The sequence below is a fragment of the Crinia signifera genome, chromosome 19 (assembly GCF_055691185.1).
Source record: "Crinia signifera chromosome 19, ASM5569118v1, whole genome shotgun sequence".
In the NCBI taxonomy this organism is placed as follows: domain Eukaryota; kingdom Metazoa; phylum Chordata; class Amphibia; order Anura; family Myobatrachidae; genus Crinia; species Crinia signifera.
The window spans coordinates 144,953,422-144,972,017 of record NC_139226.1 but is presented as its reverse complement, the minus strand read 5'-3'; the positions used below and the strand labels follow the sequence as shown (position 1 = coordinate 144,972,017).

General features: G+C 49.6%; 1 long non-coding RNA gene across 1 annotated transcript; it reads left to right on the top strand.

The window, feature by feature from the left end:
- Window positions 1–11,696: 11,696 nt before the first annotated feature.
- On the top strand, window positions 11,697–17,772 carry LOC146043146 (uncharacterized). The gene is made up of 3 exons (XR_014464141.1): window positions 11,697–11,873; window positions 14,504–14,646; window positions 15,803–17,772. It is a non-coding gene; the product is annotated as an uncharacterized LOC146043146 (long non-coding RNA).
- Window positions 17,773–18,596: the final 824 nt, after the last annotated feature.

Here is an 18,596-nt window from a genome sequence, read left to right as displayed (position 1 = left end):
TGTGCTGCCGCTCTGAACAGGGGTTCAATCTGGCCAATTTTGGTCCTGGTGATTGCTAGCTCACGGCCGGCTTCCTCGATCACCAGTAAGACCAGGTCCAGGCTGCATCTATTGAGGATCCCCACCCACTTGCTACAGAACTCTGGATTGTAACGTCCGATGGTCGGGACGTTACGAATCCTGAATCCTCGGGGTATCATTTTTTCCCTGAAATAGTCTGACAGGGCTATGCCATGCAGTTGAAAATCAGATTCCCTTTTCTTCAACCTGATTAATTGCTGGAATAGGTCATCCGCTCCTTTGTTGTCCTCTTGCGATGCTAGTTTGTCGGAAACCAGCACCCTCGATACCTCATCTTCAGAAAAGGTGTATGTATAGCCTTTAGACAGGTTGATGTTGGAATAACCACGTGCTTCATCTCCCTGCTGCATGTTGTGATAGCGAAACTCTGGTCGACACAAGTGTGTGTCGTCTCTTGTGTGTTAAGATTGAGAAACACCTTGTAGAAAGGGCTGTCGCTCTGGTCAAGCGCCTCACAGATACTGGATAATAGTGCAAGTGTCCATGAAGATTTAGGGGAAGGTAAAGCCTTCCTAATGCAGTGTGGGTGCTGGTGTGTCGACCCAGATGGTGTCGACAATCCGTATGGTGAACAGGTGCTCAGAATTAAAAACGTTGCTCCGTCCTCTGCATTGAAAAGGTAGTTAAATGGAAAGTAAGTCGGGGTGCCTTGTCCCAAGCGGAATCCTTTAGGTCCAATTAGTACACAGTGACAGCGGACCGGCACTCTTCCCTCATAGAGTGTGCTGTCAATTACATCAGCACCAGGCACCTTTAGAATTCATGAAGTGGTCTCATGCACTACTGCCTATGTGGTTTATCTTTTAACCTGCCCGTGCGATAAGGGATATGTGGGTAAAACCATAAGGCCCTTTAAAGAAAGGGCAGCTATGCACCGGTCCACTATCAAGGCCGCACTAATCAACAAGATCAAAGGGAAGACATCGGAACATCCAGTGGCTAGACACTTTGCCGAGATGGATCACTCTTTAACTGATCTTAAACACATTATCATACAACATGTACCGGCACAACTCCGAGGGGGCGACAGGGACACTAGACTGTTGCAATCCGAGGCCAGATGGATCTTCAGACTAAAAACTATCTTCCCCCATGGGATGAACGAAAGGATGCCCTGGAGTGTATTCTAATCGACTGGAGCTATTTGAGGACACCATCCCCATATCTAAAAACAACATCTCTTTATCAGCTGGTCCCCAATGTTTGACTAATAAATAGTTTGACTAATAAATAGATAGTCAAGCAGTAATAACAGGACTGTGGGAACAATGACCACGATACAAAATCTGGCGTGATCCCCGATGTTTAATATTTAATTCTGCTAAAACAATGTTGACACGGCTGTCGACCATGTATATATTTAACTTGTAGTCCACTTAGAATGGACTTAGATCCTGTGTTTCTAATAATAGTGACACAGTAACTGCCGTCATTCAATATAATAGCGCCCTAATCAGATATGTAATTTGCACTTTTCCTTCTTTACCAGTTTTGTATTTTGTCACAAATATATTGCTCTCACACAGGGAGCATATTAACTTCCGGCATATGTTTACACAGGTTGCCTTGGATACCTGCGTCGAGCGCTCCCGGCGGAAGAGCCGGAAGCTGAGTACTGACCACTTCCGATCATACGCCGGACGCCGCCGCGGGGAAGGGCTCCCACCTCTAACTCTCTTACGGTATAAAGGTAAGAGTCATCCCACTATTTACTGTTGTTTTTTCTGCACCTTGAAAACGGGGAGATACCCCCGAAACGTCGGACACCTTGCATGTTTTTTGCTTTGCTGTGATGTGAATTAAAGCACTTTAAACTTTTTTCATCAAGCCTGCCAGTGCCACCATTTTTTCTATCTATCTATATATATATATATATATATATATATATCTAAAATACACAGAAGAGAGAAAAGGGGCGCTCTATGGTGCATGTAAACGATATTTTATTTTGAGGAAAGCACTCAAATATCAGATAAAAGCTAGTGCTCGTACCAAGATAAAAACGGCTGTGGGCTGGTTACCACAAGATACAATCATAAATACCCGGGGCACACCGCTCCTGGAGTGAAGTCCACTTGCACAGGGATGAGGAGAACCGAGGGTGCTGGTTTGCACCGCCGGGAAACCGAACCAGGGCTTGGGGATACACGCCAGTCGGGGCAGCCGGGATCAGCAAGACGCGGGTATCACAGGCCACGCCCTAACGCGTTTCGTCAGAGACTTCGTCAGAGGGCGTGGCTCTGTGAATACCCGAGTAGAATATAACAGCGTGCTCCTCCAATGAGGTAGCCGCGCGTCATATGACAGATCCAGAGCAGTGTGCCTCAGGCTTACACTGAACAATACTAAAATTACATACAGATACAATCCACATGATACAATTTAATACAATGCTACTATTCATCCTGTAGCTAAAGAAATAAAACAATACATATGTACTAACAATAGATCATTCGGAGGCACACAGCTATAAACTAAAACTTTAAGAATTATATAACTTTGACCATGATTAATGCGTAAAGAATTTTTTGCCAGTGTCAAATACATCAAAGCAGCACTTATAGTAAATTCATAAAATTGTATATAAAAATATAAATATAAATTCATTAAAAGATATATATAAAGAGATATATATAAAAAATGTACAAAACATGTAAAAAACATATTTGACATATAAAGCAGAAATTGAGAACCAAGCATAGTGAGACTAACGTATACATAATCATTGGTTAATGAACGGTGTCACCTCATAACCCTCGTTCATTCCATGTGGTACCAATGTATTTAGAGTGAGTATCCAGTACGTCTCACGTCGTATAAGTAATTTGTCCCTATCTCCCCCACGAGCTGGGGGTGGTATATGCTCAATGGCTCTAATCAGAACTCCACTGGGATCTTTATTATGGAATTCATTAAAGTGTCTCGGGACACTGTGATTAGTGACCCCATTCTTGATATTTCGTAGATGCTCCAAAGCCCTGATCTTAAAGGGTCTTTTGGTCTTACCTACGTAATGCATATCACAAGTACAAGAAAGTACATACACAACGTAGGTGGAGTTACAATTCAAGAAATGATTAGTTTTAATTTTGAGCAATTTTGGATTCAGTAGGTCAGATCCACGTGGGATATGTTTACAAATCTTACAATGACTACATGGAAAACAGCCCTTTAATTCCATAAACGTGGCAGATGGTGGTTTTACCTTTATCTCCTGTAATTGACTTTTGGAAATAAGGTTCTTGAGAGTCTTGGCTTTTTTGAAAACAACATGAGGATTGGTGGGGAGCCACTCCTTCATTATCGGATCCAATTGTAGGATATGCCAATTTTTTTCAAGTATCTGCTTAATCTCTCGGTCACTGTCATTATATTGGGTGACAAAAAGACATTCCCCACTAAATTTCTTATTAGCCACAGGGTCAGGTTGTTTGTATTCCAAGAGATTAGAGCGATCTAGTGCTCTTGCTCTATCTCTGGCCCTAATCACAACATTATCAGGGTACCCTCTTTCGTTAAACCTCTGGGTATATACAGTGGCTTGGGAGTCAAAAAGGGAAACATCGGAACAATTACGTCTTAAACGGACAAATTGTGAGAATGGTATATTCTGTTTCCAATTCTTCAAATGACAGCTTTCAAACTGCAAGTAACTATTGCAATCAACAGGTTTAAAAAATGTTGAAGTTTCAATACATTTTTTATCGGGATAATTTTCCACACTCAAAAACAAGTCAAGGAACTCAATATGCTTTTCATTAAAATTTGATGTAAACTTCAAATTATAAGAGTTACTGTTTATATCTGACACAAAGGCATTGAATGATGATACATCGCCCCTCCACACTATAATGATATCATCGATGTATCTTTTAAACATCACGATGTTTCTCATAACATCGGGGGTGAGGGCACTCATTTCCCAATCCCCCATATAGAGGTTAGCCAGACTTGGGGCACAAATCGTCCCCATCGCCGTGCCCCAAGTCTGGAGGTACCAGGTACCCAGGAATTCAAAATAATTATGCTTGAGCACAAACATCAAAACATCGCAGATAAAAATAATTTTTAATTCTGAAAGTGTACTATTGGCTCTTAGTACCTTCTCTACAACCTCCACACCTTCTTTGTGTGGAATGGCTGTGTAAAGCGATGAGACATCGATGGTGCCAAAGCACAAACCATCGTCCCATTCCACATCACGAAGTATTTGTAACATGTGTGTGGAATCCTTAACGTAGGTATTCAATAGTGGGACAAACTGCTTAATATAAGAATCTACAAACTCCGATAAGCGAGAAGTCAAAGACCCAATTCCTGCCACAATCGGTCGTCCTGGTGGACGATTCTTATCCTTATGTAATTTCGGAAGATGGTAGAATGTGGCAAGATTGGGTGTTGTATTGTATAGATATCTATACTCATCAAGGTTTATAGATTTATCAATCAGTCCTCGATTTAACAGGACCTCTAATTCCCTTAGGTACATTACGGTGGGATCTCCTGCAAGTTTTTTATATGATACATGGTCAGACAATAAATTGTGTGCCTCCTCAATATAAGCATCGCGATCTAAGATAGCTATGCCACCCCCTTTGTCTGCGTTTTTAATTACCACAGACGTGTCTTCCATGAGACCTTTGAGTGCATGTCTCTCTTTAAACGTAAGATTAGAGCACTTTTTTTGAGTAATATTATTTTTATCAATTTTATCAAAGTCCTTCCTCACAATTTCTGAGAACATCTCTAGATAAGGTCCGCGGGATTCAACAGGGTAAAATGTTGATTTTAGTTTAAGGCCCGAGTTTTGTTCCTGGGTCTCAACTATATTAGGGGAAGAATCAGCAGTGTCTTTTTTAAGAAAATGACGTTTTAATGTCATCTTCCTCACAAATAAATTTAAATCTACTTGTAGGTCGACTTTGTTAGGTAAAGCCGACGGGGCAAATGACAACCCCTTCTGAAGCAGGGATTTCTCATAATTAGTAAGGACTTTCTTTGAAAGATTATAAATCCCTATTTTTTCCAGGTCAACCACAGGATCGAGTTGTGTCGACATCACATTGCTCGAATCTTTGGTTCCCTTCCTATTAATTCCGGATCCCCTCCCTCCCCTAGCCTTCTTTTTAGTCTTATGGGTGTACGGGTCGGGGTATCCTGTATAGGGGCTTGTTTTGGACCCTGATCTAAAAAATGATTATAGCGACGGTCGACATTCTCGTTATTTGAGCGTAATCGCTCAAACCTGTTATTGTGTACAAAGCCACGAGGCTCATCAAACACCGGTCTATCCCAGTGTCTTTTTGGGTTACCCATATATGATTTTTTACGGTATTTGGGACGTACCACCGTCCATGAGAAACATCGTGATGTTTAAAAGATACATCGATGATATCATTATAGTATGGAGGGGCGATGTATCATCATTCAATGCCTTTGTGTCAGATATAAACAGTAACTCTTATAATTTGAAGTTTACATCAAATTTTAATGAAAAGCATATTGAGTTCCTTGACTTGTTTTTGAGTGTGGAAAATTATCCCGATAAAAAATGTATTGAAACTTCAACATTTTTTAAACCTGTTGATTGCAATAGTTACTTGCAGTTTGAAAGCTGTCATTTGAAGAATTGGAAACAGAATATACCATTCTCACAATTTGTCCGTTTAAGACGTAATTGTTCTGATGTTTCCCTTTTTGACTCCCAAGCCACTGTATATACCCAGAGGTTTAACGAAAGAGGGTACCCTGATAATGTTGTGATTAGGGCCAGAGATAGAGCAAGAGCACTAGATCGCTCTAATCTCTTGGAATACAAACAACCTGACCCTGTGGCTAATAAGAAATTTAGTGGGGAATGTCTTTTTGTCACCCAATATAATGACAGTGACCGAGAGATTAAGCAGATACTTGAAAAAAATTGGCATATCCTACAATTGGATCCGATAATGAAGGAGTGGCTCCCCACCAATCCTCATGTTGTTTTCAAAAAAGCCAAGACTCTCAAGAACCTTATTTCCAAAAGTCAATTACAGGAGATAAAGGTAAAACCACCATCTGCCACGTTTATGGAATTAAAGGGCTGTTTTCCATGTAGTCATTGTAAGATTTGTAAACATATCCCACGTGGATCTGACCTACTGAATCCAAAATTGCTCAAAATTAAAACTAATCATTTCTTGAATTGTAACTCCACCTACGTTGTGTATGTACTTTCTTGTACTTGTGATATGCATTACGTAGGTAAGACCAAAAGACCCTTTAAGATCAGGGCTTTGGAGCATCTACGAAATATCAAGAATGGGGTCACTAATCACAGTGTCCCGAGACACTTTAATGAATTCCATAATAAAGATCCCAGTGGAGTTCTGATTAGAGCCATTGAGCATATACCACCCCCAGCTCGTGGGGGAGATAGGGACAAATTACTTATACGACGTGAGACGTACTGGATACTCACTCTAAATACATTGGTACCACATGGAATGAACGAGGGTTATGAGGTGACACCGTTCATTAACCAATGATTATGTATACGTTAGTCTCACTATGCTTGGTTCTCAATTTCTGCTTTATATGTCAAATATGTTTTTTACATGTTTTGTACATTTTTTATATATATCTCTTTATATATATCTTTTAATGAATTTATATTTATATTTTTATATACAATTTTATGAATTTACTATAAGTGCTGCTTTGATGTATTTGACACTGGCAAAAAATTCTTTACGCATTAATCATGGTCAAAGTTATATAATTCTTAAAGTTTTAGTTTATAGCTGTGTGCCTCCGAATGATCTATTGTTAGTACATATGTATTGTTTTATTTCTTTAGCTACAGGATGAATAGTAGCATTGTATTAAATTGTATCATGTGGATTGTATCTGTATGTAATTTTAGTATTGTTCAGTGTAAGCCTGAGGCACACTGCTCTGGATCTGTCATATGACGCGCGGCTACCTCATTGGAGGAGCACGCTGTTATATTCTACTCGGGTATTCACAGAGCCACGCCCTCTGACGAAGTCTCTGACGAAACGCGTTAGGGCGTGGCCTGTGATACCCGCGTCTTGCTGATCCCGGCTGCCCCGACTGGCGTGTATCCCCAAGCCCTGGTTCGGTTTCCCGGCGGTGCAAACCAGCACCCTCGGTTCTCCTCATCCCTGTGCAAGTGGACTTCACTCCAGGAGCGGTGTGCCCCGGGTATTTATGATTGTATCTTGTGGTAACCAGCCCACAGCCGTTTTTATCTTGGTACGAGCACTAGCTTTTATCTGATATTTGAGTGCTTTCCTCAAAATAAAATATCGTTTACATGCACCATAGAGCGCCCCTTTTCTCTCTTCTGTGTATTTTAGATGTTCAATTCATCCTGACCCTGGATGCTGTCTCTGTGCCTAAAGGGAGCTGCAGTCTTTTAACAACAGACTCTGGTGACTTTGAAAGATACCTTGTTATAAGGTTACTCTACTCTGCTGGACCCATTGTGGACTTTATTGTTTCATAGCGCTGCTCATACATACTATTTCTCCATATATATATATATATATATATATATATCCATAAATTATCTGGCGGTATCTTCGGTTCCCAGGGGATAGCAACCCGGGGCTGGGCTGGGCTCGTTGCAAAGCCCCGGCCCTCAGCTACAAAATGGGCCTATTTGGAGAGTGGGCCTGGAGCTGTAGCTCCATCAGGCCCATTGTTAATCCGGCCCTGGCTCTATCACACTGACCCTCAGCCTGCGTTTTATCACACCGAAGCGCTCCCTCACCCTGCGGCCTGCATTCTATTACATTGATTTGCTCCCTCACCCTGCAGCCTGTATTTTATTACATTGATGCGCTCCCTCACCCAGCGGCCTGCATTCTATTACATTGATTTGCTCCATCACCCAGCGGCCTGCATTCTATTACATTGATTTGTGCACAGCCTGTGCGCAGAGCCAGATTAAGGTCTAAATGGGCCTGGAGCTGAAAATGATCAAGGACCTATTATGCGCAATAATAGATGTTGTGGCCAGCACCTAATAATGTGGGGGGCGTGGCCAGTGTTCTGTTTGGGTGGTCTGCTCATGGGTGTGTCTGTATTTGTGTAAATACTTTCAACTAATTATATATGCCTGGAAAAAGGCAGGGGGCTGGCATAAGAGAAATGCAGGGAGATATATTGGCGGGTGCACTCCAAAGGTGCACCCACAGGACACTGATGTCCTAAAATATTTGCGGGGTGAGGCGGCACTCCAGTCATAAAAAAATACTGAAAACCAAAACTTGGTAGACAATATGTCAGCACCTTTTATATGGTAACCTAAGTTTACCACACCATGCCTGCACTATACCAAACAGATTGAGCAATAATGCACAATATGCTTCATAAATAGGGGCATTGCACGCCAAAGGTGCACATTAAAAATTTACACCATGATGCCCATTACATGTTAAGCCTCAAACCATAATCTCCATTACGTATTATGCCAAACACCATAATGTCTATTAAAAATTATGCTACACAGTGTTGCTTACCTACATGTTCATTGCCAGGGGTTCCATGTTCATTGCCACGGGTTCCATGCTCGTTGCCATGTGGGAATACATGCTCGCGGTAACTGGGGGACAGTCGCCACGGGCAGAAATGACACCTATTAACAGCCGGGCAGAGAGCAGGGGGCTGCCCGGCTGTATTCAGAGCACTGCATGTCCCGGCTATTTCAAATAATACCCCTTTCATACCAGAAAATGCAGGGAATATGGTCCCAGGATCATGCAGGGACATTCTCGGACTGACCCCTTTTACACCAGCCTAGTCCCTGCATTTTCTGGTCTGAGGGGGAGAGAAAACCACCCCGCCCCTTTAAACAACCAGCTATATCTTCGGAACCAACTGACCCATTTACATGTAGCCTTCAAATAATTTTGGTCTCGTGAAACTGGGCCGTTTGGTTCCAGAGAAATCTGTCCTCAAACAACATGAACAGCCATGAAATTACATTTCAGAAATGAAAAAAAAAAAAAAAAAGTTTTACCCGCAATATCTCTAGAACCCATGAACCCATATAGACCAGGTATCAGATTAAAGGCCCAGCGATTTGGGCTTGACTGAGATCAACCTCGAGTTTCTGTGATGACGGAGGGGGAACTGGCAGCCGTTGGAACCTTGTGGAGGTCGGAATTATCGGGTCCCATGTTATCCTATGGGGGAAAACGTTCCAGCTTTGCCTGGCGGTATCTCAGGTTCCCGAGGGGCTAGCGACACGGGGCTGGTCGCGTTGGAAAGCCCTGACCCTCAGCTACAAAATGGGCCTATTTGGAGAGTGGGCCTGGAGCTATAGCTCCATCAGGCCCATTGTTAATCCGGCTCTGCCTGTGCACTATAACCCTGACGCACTCCCAAAGCCTATGGCATGATAGATAGTTAATAGGTTGACACCAAAGGTCGACATGCACAAGGTCGACATTGACAACAGGTTAACATGCACTAGGTCAACTTGACATGAAAATGTCAACATGAGTTTTTCAAGATTTTCCCAGTGTTTGGACTGTTTCATACTTTTACTGTTTCATACTTTTACTGTTTCATACTTTTACTGTTTCATACTTTTACATCCAGGAAGACTACAATTGGGAATGGCAAAGTGGCCTGAAGCATGGCGAGGGAAGTGAGGGTACACACTACACTAATGGGGGTTCATGTGCTCAGGTGTCAACATTGACAAAAAAAAAACCTGAACAACTCATGTCAACTTATCCAAGTAACAAACGTTTCATGTGTCAACCTTTTGTCAATGTCGAAATGGTCAATACCAAACCCATACAACCCTCTTCTGCATGCGCCAATAAATGTGTTGCCAAATGCCCACAGTATTGTTCCCGGTACTTGTATACTATCACGGCTCCCATCGCATGCCATATGTAATGGCATGCGATGCGATTTTACCGGGTTTTTAATGCATTTGTGAAAAGATCGCATACGATGCGATGCCATTTTTCACAAAAATCATGGACATGTGTTCAAATCATGTGAAATGCACCCCAAATGGCATTTTTCACACTGTATCACCCCCACTATCAACGCCAACCCGAAGCGTAGCGAGCCCGCGAGGGGCGGCGGTGGTACGCGTCCTACGACCTTTTCATACCCCCACTATCCATGTCGGCGTGGAGTTGAGAATAGAGAGTGTGGCGAGCCCCGCGAGGGGACGCGGATACCTTCACAGGTATCCGTGTCCCCTCGCGGGCTTCACAGGTATCCGCGTCCCCTCGCTGCGCTCGCCACACTTTCTATTCTCAACTCCATGCCGCATTTTTACGCTTATAATGGTATTTAATGTACTATAGCATTAAATGACATATAATGTCATTTATTAATGCCCCCCCGTATCGACGTGATCCCGAAGCGTGGCGAGCGGCGGCGGTACGCTTCCGACCGACCTTTTCATTCCCCCACTATCCACGTCAGCGTGGAGTTGATTTTATATAGTGTGGCGAGCAGACGTGTTTTATGTTACATGTATTACGCGTCCCCTCGCGGGGCTCAGTGGCTCTCTGCGCTCGCCGCACTATATAAAATCAACTCCACGCTGACGTGGATAGTGGGGGTATGAAAAGGTCGGTCGGACGAGTATAGCCACGCTTCGGGATGACGTGGATAGGGGGGGGGGGGGCTAAATAAATGACATTATATTTCATTGTACCATTAAATGGCATTATTCTAGGTTCCATCAGAACCGATATCTCATCACATGCCATACAATAATGGCATGCGATGCGATTTTTTATCGCATCCTATCTTTTTAATGGATTCACTGACACAGAGCAATGAATACATTACATAGGAAAATCGCATCGCATGCCATACAATATGCAAATAGAGTAGTGGGCGCTGTGATAATACACAAGTACCTGCGCATCCGTGGCCAGGCTGAAGATTGTTTTGTATGTGCAAAAGAAAAAGGTTTTTTTTTTTGCGCATGCGCCAATCATATGAACTGTCTTCCCTAATGAATTCTTTTAATGCAATGGTCAGTGACCTTCACATCGAAAGATTTGATAGCGGATTCCCAGTCTTTATTTGATAGTCCATCCCTAACAAACAGTGGTCAACCTTTTGACTGTCAACTTAATGGCCACATACCCATTTACTATGGGTGTGGATCAGTTGGTCACCAGCAAGTTGTTAGACAGTCATTAGGTCGACATGCATTTATGTCGACTTGTGTATAGGTCGACATGCAGGAAAGTCGACATGAGTCTAGGTAGACATGTATTAGGTCATAAGGTCGACAGGGTCATTAGGTCGACATGGGCAAGGTCAACAGGATCATTAGGTTGACATGGGTATGGCCGACAGTGAAAAGTCGACATTTTTTTTTTGTAATTTTAAAATACATATTTTTTACCCTTATGTCCTAGTGGATGGTAGGGCATGAAATCCCGCCTGTCAGCACGTCCGCTTAAAAAAAAAACAGTAAAAAAAAAAAAAACTGTCGACCTAATGACCTTGTCGACCTTACTGCATGTCGACCTAGTGGTGTCAACCTAATGCTTGTTGACCTACTTGGTGGTGACCCAATGACCTTATCCCTTTACTACTGATGCATATACTAAGGTAGCGGCTAGATTCCCTTCGTGGAAAGGAGGTTTGAAGACGTCACTTCCATGTGACTGCTGTCGTCATCAGGGGGAGGAGTCAGCACGCAGCCCAGTTTTCCCGGCGCTGCAGGACTCGGAGTACGTCGTGCACTGCAGGAAAGAGCACGTGCGTTTTCTTCAGTCCCACGGCGGCATCAGGTACACTGGGAGTGTATTTATCACAGTTGGGGCACCCCACGTTTACACCCTCCCCCCGTCTATGTCCCTGGTGTGTTACATGGGTGGAGGGGGAGAGAGTGCACAGGCCCCGGCTTTCCTGCCGTCGCTAGGGTAGGGGTATACTGGTGCCGCTGGGTATGGGGGGGGGGGGGGTGTACTGCCGCCGGGTGTGGGGGGTGTCCTGCTGGGTGTGGGGGGTGTCCTGCCACCTCTGGGTATGGGGTGTCCTGCTGGGTATGGCGGGGGGGGGGGGGGGTGGTGTCCTGCTTGGTATGGGGGGGGAGGTGTCCTGCTTGGTATGGGGGGGGTATCCTGCTGGGTATGGGGGTGGGGGGTGTCCTGCCGCCGCGCGGGTATGGGGGTGGGGGGTGTCCTGCCGCCAACGGGTATGGAGTGGGTGTCCTGCCGCCACAGGGTATGGGGGTGGGGGGTGTCCTCTCGCCGCTGGGGGTGGGGGGTGTCCTGCCGCCACAGGGTATGGGGGTGGGGGGTGTCCTGCCGCCGCTGGGTATGGGGGTGGGGGGTGTCCTGCCGCCGCCGGGTATGGGGGTGGGGGGTGTCCTGCCGCCGCCGGGCATGGGGGTGGGGGGTGTCCTGCCGGGGATGGGGGGTGTCCTGCCGCCGCCGGGCATGGGGGGTGTCCTGCCGCCGCCGGGCATGGGGGTGGGGGGTGTCCTGCCGGGGGTGGGGGGTGTCCTGCCGCCGCCGGGCATGGGGGTGGGGGGTGTCCTGCCGCCGCCAGGTATGGGGGTAGGGGGTGTCCTGCCGCCGCCGGGAATGGGGTGGGGAGTGTCCTGCCGCCGCCGGGTATGGGGGTGGGGGGTGTCCTGCCGGGTATGGGGGTGGGGAGAGAGTGCACAGGCCCCGGATTTCCTGCCGCCGCTAGGGTAGGGGTATACTGATGCCGCTGGGTATGGGGGGGTGTACTGCCGCCGGGTATGGGGGGTGTGGGGTGTCCTGTCGCCGCTGGGGGTGGGGGGTGTCCTGTCGCCGCTGGGGGTGGGGGGGGGGGTGTCCTGCTGGGTATGGGGGGGTGGGGGGTGTCCTGCCACCTCTGGGTATGGGGTGTCCTGCTGGGTATGGGGTGTCCTGCTGGGTATGGGGGGGGGGTGTCCTGCTGGGTATGGGGGGGGGTGTCCTGCTGGGTATGGGGGGGGGTGTCCTGCTGGGTATGGGGGGGGGGGTTGTCCTGCTGGGTATGGGGGGGGGGGTCCTGCCGCCGCCGGGTATGGGGGTGGGGGGTGTCCTGCCGCCACCGGGTATGGAGTGGGTGCCCTGCCGCCACAGGGTATGGGGGTGGGGGGTGTCCTGTCGCCGCTGGGGGTGGGGGGCAATGTTCCCTCTAATTTTACGAAGGCTGTGTGCGGCTAAAGATTTTGGCTGTGCAACTTTGGAATGAAATTAAAATTTTTGTGCGTCACTTATATATAACTGGAAAATGACATTCAGCATTTGTGTTATCTTTACTTCAAAATGATATTAAACATTGAAACATTCAAAATACAGTATACAATGTAGTTAATGGGTGAAACACACATTAATTGAGTCCACAACTACAAAAAGGGACCACTTCTGCTTTGTGCGCTCAGTTGTAATGTCTGTGCGCATGCTCCTCAAGGTGTGTGCGCGCGCACGTGCGCACAGCTTAGAGGGAACACTGGTGGGGGGGTTGTCCTGCCGCCACAGGGTATGGGGGTGGGGGGTGTCCTGCCGCCGCTGGGTATGGGGGGGGTGTCCTGCTGGGTATGGGAGGGGTGGGGGGTGTCCTGCTGGGTATGGGAGGGGGTGGGGGGTGTCCTGCTGGGTATGGGAGGGGGTGGGGGGTGTCCTGCCGCCGATGGGTATGGGGTGTCCTGCTGGGTATGGGGTATGGGGTGTCTGCCGCCGCTGGGAATGGGGTGGGGGGTGTCCTGCCGCCGCTGGGGGGGGGTGGTGTCCTGCCGCCTCTGGGTATGGTGGGGGGTGTCCTGCCGGTTATGGGGGGTGTCCTGCTGCTGCTGGGTATGGGGGGTGGGGGGTGTCCTGCCGCCGCTGGGTATGGGGGGTGGGTCCTGGTGGGGGTGGGGGGGGTGTCCTGCTGGGTATGGGGGAGGGGTGCATTGCCGCTGGCTTTGGGAAATTAGGGCCTGCCCCGTTATCTCATCCACCGGACGGCTGCGCACCACGCATGCCCGCACCACGCGCGCTCCATGTCACCCACCCGATGCCTGCACCCCCCCTTCTTCCCGATTCTCATCGGTGCCTGCACCCCCCCTTCTCTCCCATGGTGCACTGAGCATCCCCTCTCCATCTCACCCACCTGGAAACTGCACCCCCCCCCCACCCCTCGGTTCTCCCCCACGGCTGCACCCCAACCCACCCCTTCTCACCCATGGCTACACTGTGCACCCCCCTTCCCCTCTCCATCTCACCCACCTGAAAACTTCACCATTCTCACCCACGGCTGCACTGTGCACCCCAGCCTCCTTCTCCTCTATCTCGCCCACCTGTCAACTGCACCCCCCCACCCCTGGTTCAACTCGCCCCATCACCCACCCTCTCTCGCCTCAGCCCCTCTAGCCCAGTAGGCTCACCCACTAGCCCACCCTCTCTCTCCTCTTGCCCTGTAGCGACTAGTTTCCCTTCGTGGAAAGGATCCTTGATGACGTCGTCCGCAATGTGACCCGCTGCCCTCAGATGACGTCACACCCATGTGACTAAGAAGCTTTGAAGCGACAGGAGCGCGGGGATTGCTGTGTGCTGTGCACTGCAGGTACACATTTTACGGGGTGCATTTCACACTCACGGCTGCACCTCCACCACACGCCCGGCGGCCGCGCACAACACCCGCCATTGGCCCTGCCTCCCCCATCAGTTCTCACCCGTGCCCCCCTTCTCCATCTCATCCGCCCAATGGCTGCATACCCCCCCCCCCCCCCCCCCCCCCGCTCAGTTCTCAATCTCATCCACCCGCGGCTGCTCCCGCCACGCCTCCTCACCCAGGCTCATCCACCCAGGCTGCCCCCGGTTCTCGTCCATGGCTTCACCTGCGCACCACTATCTCAGCCGCGGCTCACCCCGTGTCTGTCCACCCCTTCCGTCGGCTCACCCCGTGTCTGTCCACCCCTTCCGTCGGCTCACCCCGTGTCTGTCCACCCCTTCCGTCGGCTCACCCCGTGTCTGTCCACCCCTTCCGCCGGCTCACCCCGTGTCTGTCCACCCCTTCCGTCGGCTCACCCCGTGTCTGTCCACCCCTTCCGTCGGCTCACCCCGTGTCTGTCCACCCCTTCCGTCGGCTCACCCCGTGTCTGTCCACCCCTTCCGTCGGCTCACCCCGTGTCTGTCCACCCCTTCCGTCGGCTCACCCCGTGTCTGTCCACCCCTTCCGTCGGCTCACCCCGTGTCTGTCCACCCCTTCCGCCGGCTCACCCCGTGTCTGTCCACCCCTTCCGCCGGCTCACCCCGTGTCTGTCCACCCCTTCCGCCGGCTCACCCCGTGTCTGTCCACCCCTTCCGCCGGCTCACCCCGTGTCTGTCCACCCCTTCCGCCGGCTCACCCCGTGTCTGTCCACCCCTTCCGCCGGCTCACCCCGTGTCTGTCCACCCCTTCCGCCGGCTCACCCCGTGTCTGTCCACCCCTTCCGCCGGCTCACCCCGTGTCTGTCCACCCCTTCCGCCGGCTCACCCCGTGTCTGTCCACCCCTTCCGTCGGCTCACCCCGTGTCTGTCCACCCCTTCCGCCGGCTCACCCCGTGCTCTCATCTCAATACTTTCTGACTTGCCCCCCCCCCCCAATCTGTCCTCTTTTATGCTCCTTCACCTTTTCTCCTTTTTTTTTTTTTTTTTTTCAATCATTCCTTCTTTTTCTGTCGCCTCATCTCTACCCTGCTGTCTTTTTTTCTCTCATTCCATCTTTTTTATGATTCCAGGGTTCGCACCTGCCACCTCTTGCGGGAGACCAGAGCCACGGACCGCTGGGGCCCACCTGCCATCTCCCATGGGAGCTTGTGCCACGCACCGCCTGGACCCACCTACCACATCCCATGGGAGTTCGGAGCTGCTGGGAGGTTGAACAGGACAGAGGACGGGGAGGACAAGCATATATATATAGTCACCTCTTTCTTCTGACTGTCCCATACCTCCCCCACTCTTTCTTCTCTCTCTCTCTGTTACTCACTGTGCCCTATCGCCCACTCTTAATAGAGAGCCACCCCATCTCTTTCCTCTTTTTCACTCTCCCCACTCCTTTTCTATAGTCAGCTCACCCTCTCCCCTTCTAGCCCTGTCTCCTCACCCCCACTAGCCCCGTAAGCTCACCCCCTCTAGCCTCATCCCCCTCTTGACCTGTCACCTTCCCCCTCTCATTTCACTTCTCCGCCCACCCCATATCTTTACTCTTTTTTGCCCTCTCTTGCTCCCCACCAGCTCACGCCGTCACCCACCCTCTGTCAATTTACCTGCTGTCTCTCCACCCCCGTCAGCTCACCCCCTCTCATCTCACCACACCTCTTCTTTCCTATTTTTTCACTTTCTCCCTGTCCCCTTTTCCCTCTCCTCAACTTATGACCCTCTTAGCCTGTCCCCTCTCACCTCATCCACTCTAAGCTCGCCATCACCTTCCTCCCTCTCATCTCAATCCTTTCTCTGACTCTCCTCTCTCCCCCTCTTTATCTCACCCCCTCACTCCATCTGCTCATTCCCCTTTTCTCTCCTTTTCTTTTTTTCTTTTTCGGGTTCCATGGTTCCCACAGGGTGACCTTGGGGTTGTAGGTGGATCTAGAGGACCGTGGCACCAATCAGCAAAGCTTTGAAAGTTTCTCAGGATGCCTGGTCCCTCTCCCCTATAACCCTGCCTCCATGCTCAGCTCCTCAGTTTTTGTTTGGTGCCAGCAGGAATGGTAGCAGCTAGTTTCCCTTCGTGGAAAGAATCTTTGACGTCCTCCCCATGTGACCCACTGTCCTCAGATGACGTCACACCCATGTGACTAGAGACGTTTTCAAGCAGCAGAAGCGTGGGGATTACTGGCTGTGCAGGTACACTTTATCTCCCTGACCTGCCCCCGCGCAGCCTGACTCTTCACATGCTCCCTCAGTGTGCCCTATTGCCCCAGTGTCTCTCTGACCTGCCCCCCCCTGCAGTGTTATTCCCCTGTGCTCCCTCAGTGTGCCCTATTTCCCCCAGCATCTCTCCGACCTCCCCCCATGCATTGCGCCCCGGACAGCCCCCCCCCCAACACTTCAGCACTCAGCCCGAGCACAATACACCAAAGCTGCCATATCATCATGGTAGCGTCTAGCTTCCCTTCGTGGAAAGGATCTTTGATGACGTCCTCCCCATGTGACTTGCTGTCCTCAGATGTCACACCCATGTGACTAGAGATGTTTTCAAGCGCGGGGATTACTGGCAGTGTGCAGGTACACATTTACCCCCCTGTGCCCTTACCCGCACCACACACGCTCCACGTCACCCACCCGACAGCTAAACCCTCCTGTCCCCGGTTCTCCCCCCACAGCTGCACCCCTTCCCCTCTCTCTCACCCACCTGGCAGCTGCACCCCCACCCTCCCTTCTCACCCACGGCTGCACTGTGCACCCCCCACCCCAATTCTCACCTGCGGCTGCCCCCGTCTCCCAACCCTATCACTCCAACACCTCAACTCACGCCCTCTCACCCCCCCCCCTACCACAACTCTTTTCTCTTTTTTGCTCTCCACACCTCACTCTTTCTTGCTCCCCATCAACTCTCCGTCACCTCACCCACTCTCGCCTCACCCCTTCTAGCCCCGTCACCTCACCCTCTCGCCTCATCCCTTCTAGCCAAAAACCTCACACCCACTAGCTCACCCTCTTGCCAGCTCTCCCCCTCTTGCCTCCACCCCGCCAGCTCCCCTTCACTCCACCCCCCCTCTCTCTTGCCTCACTCCCTTTAGCCCCGTCAGCCTCACCCCCGTAAGCTCACCCTGTCTCGCCTCACACCCATTAGCCCACCATCTCTCTTCTTACGCCTTCTTGCCGTGTTACCTCACCTTGTCACCTTCCCCCCTCTCATTTCACTTCCTGTCCCATATATTTCCTCTCTTTCACTCTTCCCACCCCTTTTCTCTTGTCACCTGACCCCCTGTCGCTCCACCCAGTCATCTCACCCACCCACCCCATCTTTCCTATTATTTTTTTTGCTTTCTTCCTTTCCCCGTTTCCCTCTGGTCTCCACTTGTCAACTTACCATCTCACCATATCAACTTACCCACTGTCACTGCACCCCCTCTTAGCCTGTCCACTCTAAGCTCACCATCTTCCTCCCTCTCATGTCACCCCTCTCTATGAATCACCTCTCTCCCCTTCTCTCCCTCTCTTTTTCTCTCAATCGCTCTTTTTCCATGAAGCTAGGGTTCGTATCTGCGACCTCTTGAGAAAGACCGGAGCCATGCACCGCCGGGACCCACCTGCCACCTCTTGTGGGAGCCCTCAGCCGAGCACCGCTGGGACCCACTTGCCATCTCCCCATGGGAGACCAGAGACATGCACCGACAGGACCTGCCTGCTACCTCTTGCAGGAGGCCAGAGCTGCACGCTGGTAAGAGGCTGAACAGGACAGAGGACAAGCAGAGCCAGCAAGTATATATACACACTGTCCTTTCTTTCTCTTCAATTGTCCTGGTGACACAGCTCACATTGGGATATAGGAGGGTCCATCGGAGCCAGGCACCTATCCTAAAGCTTTTA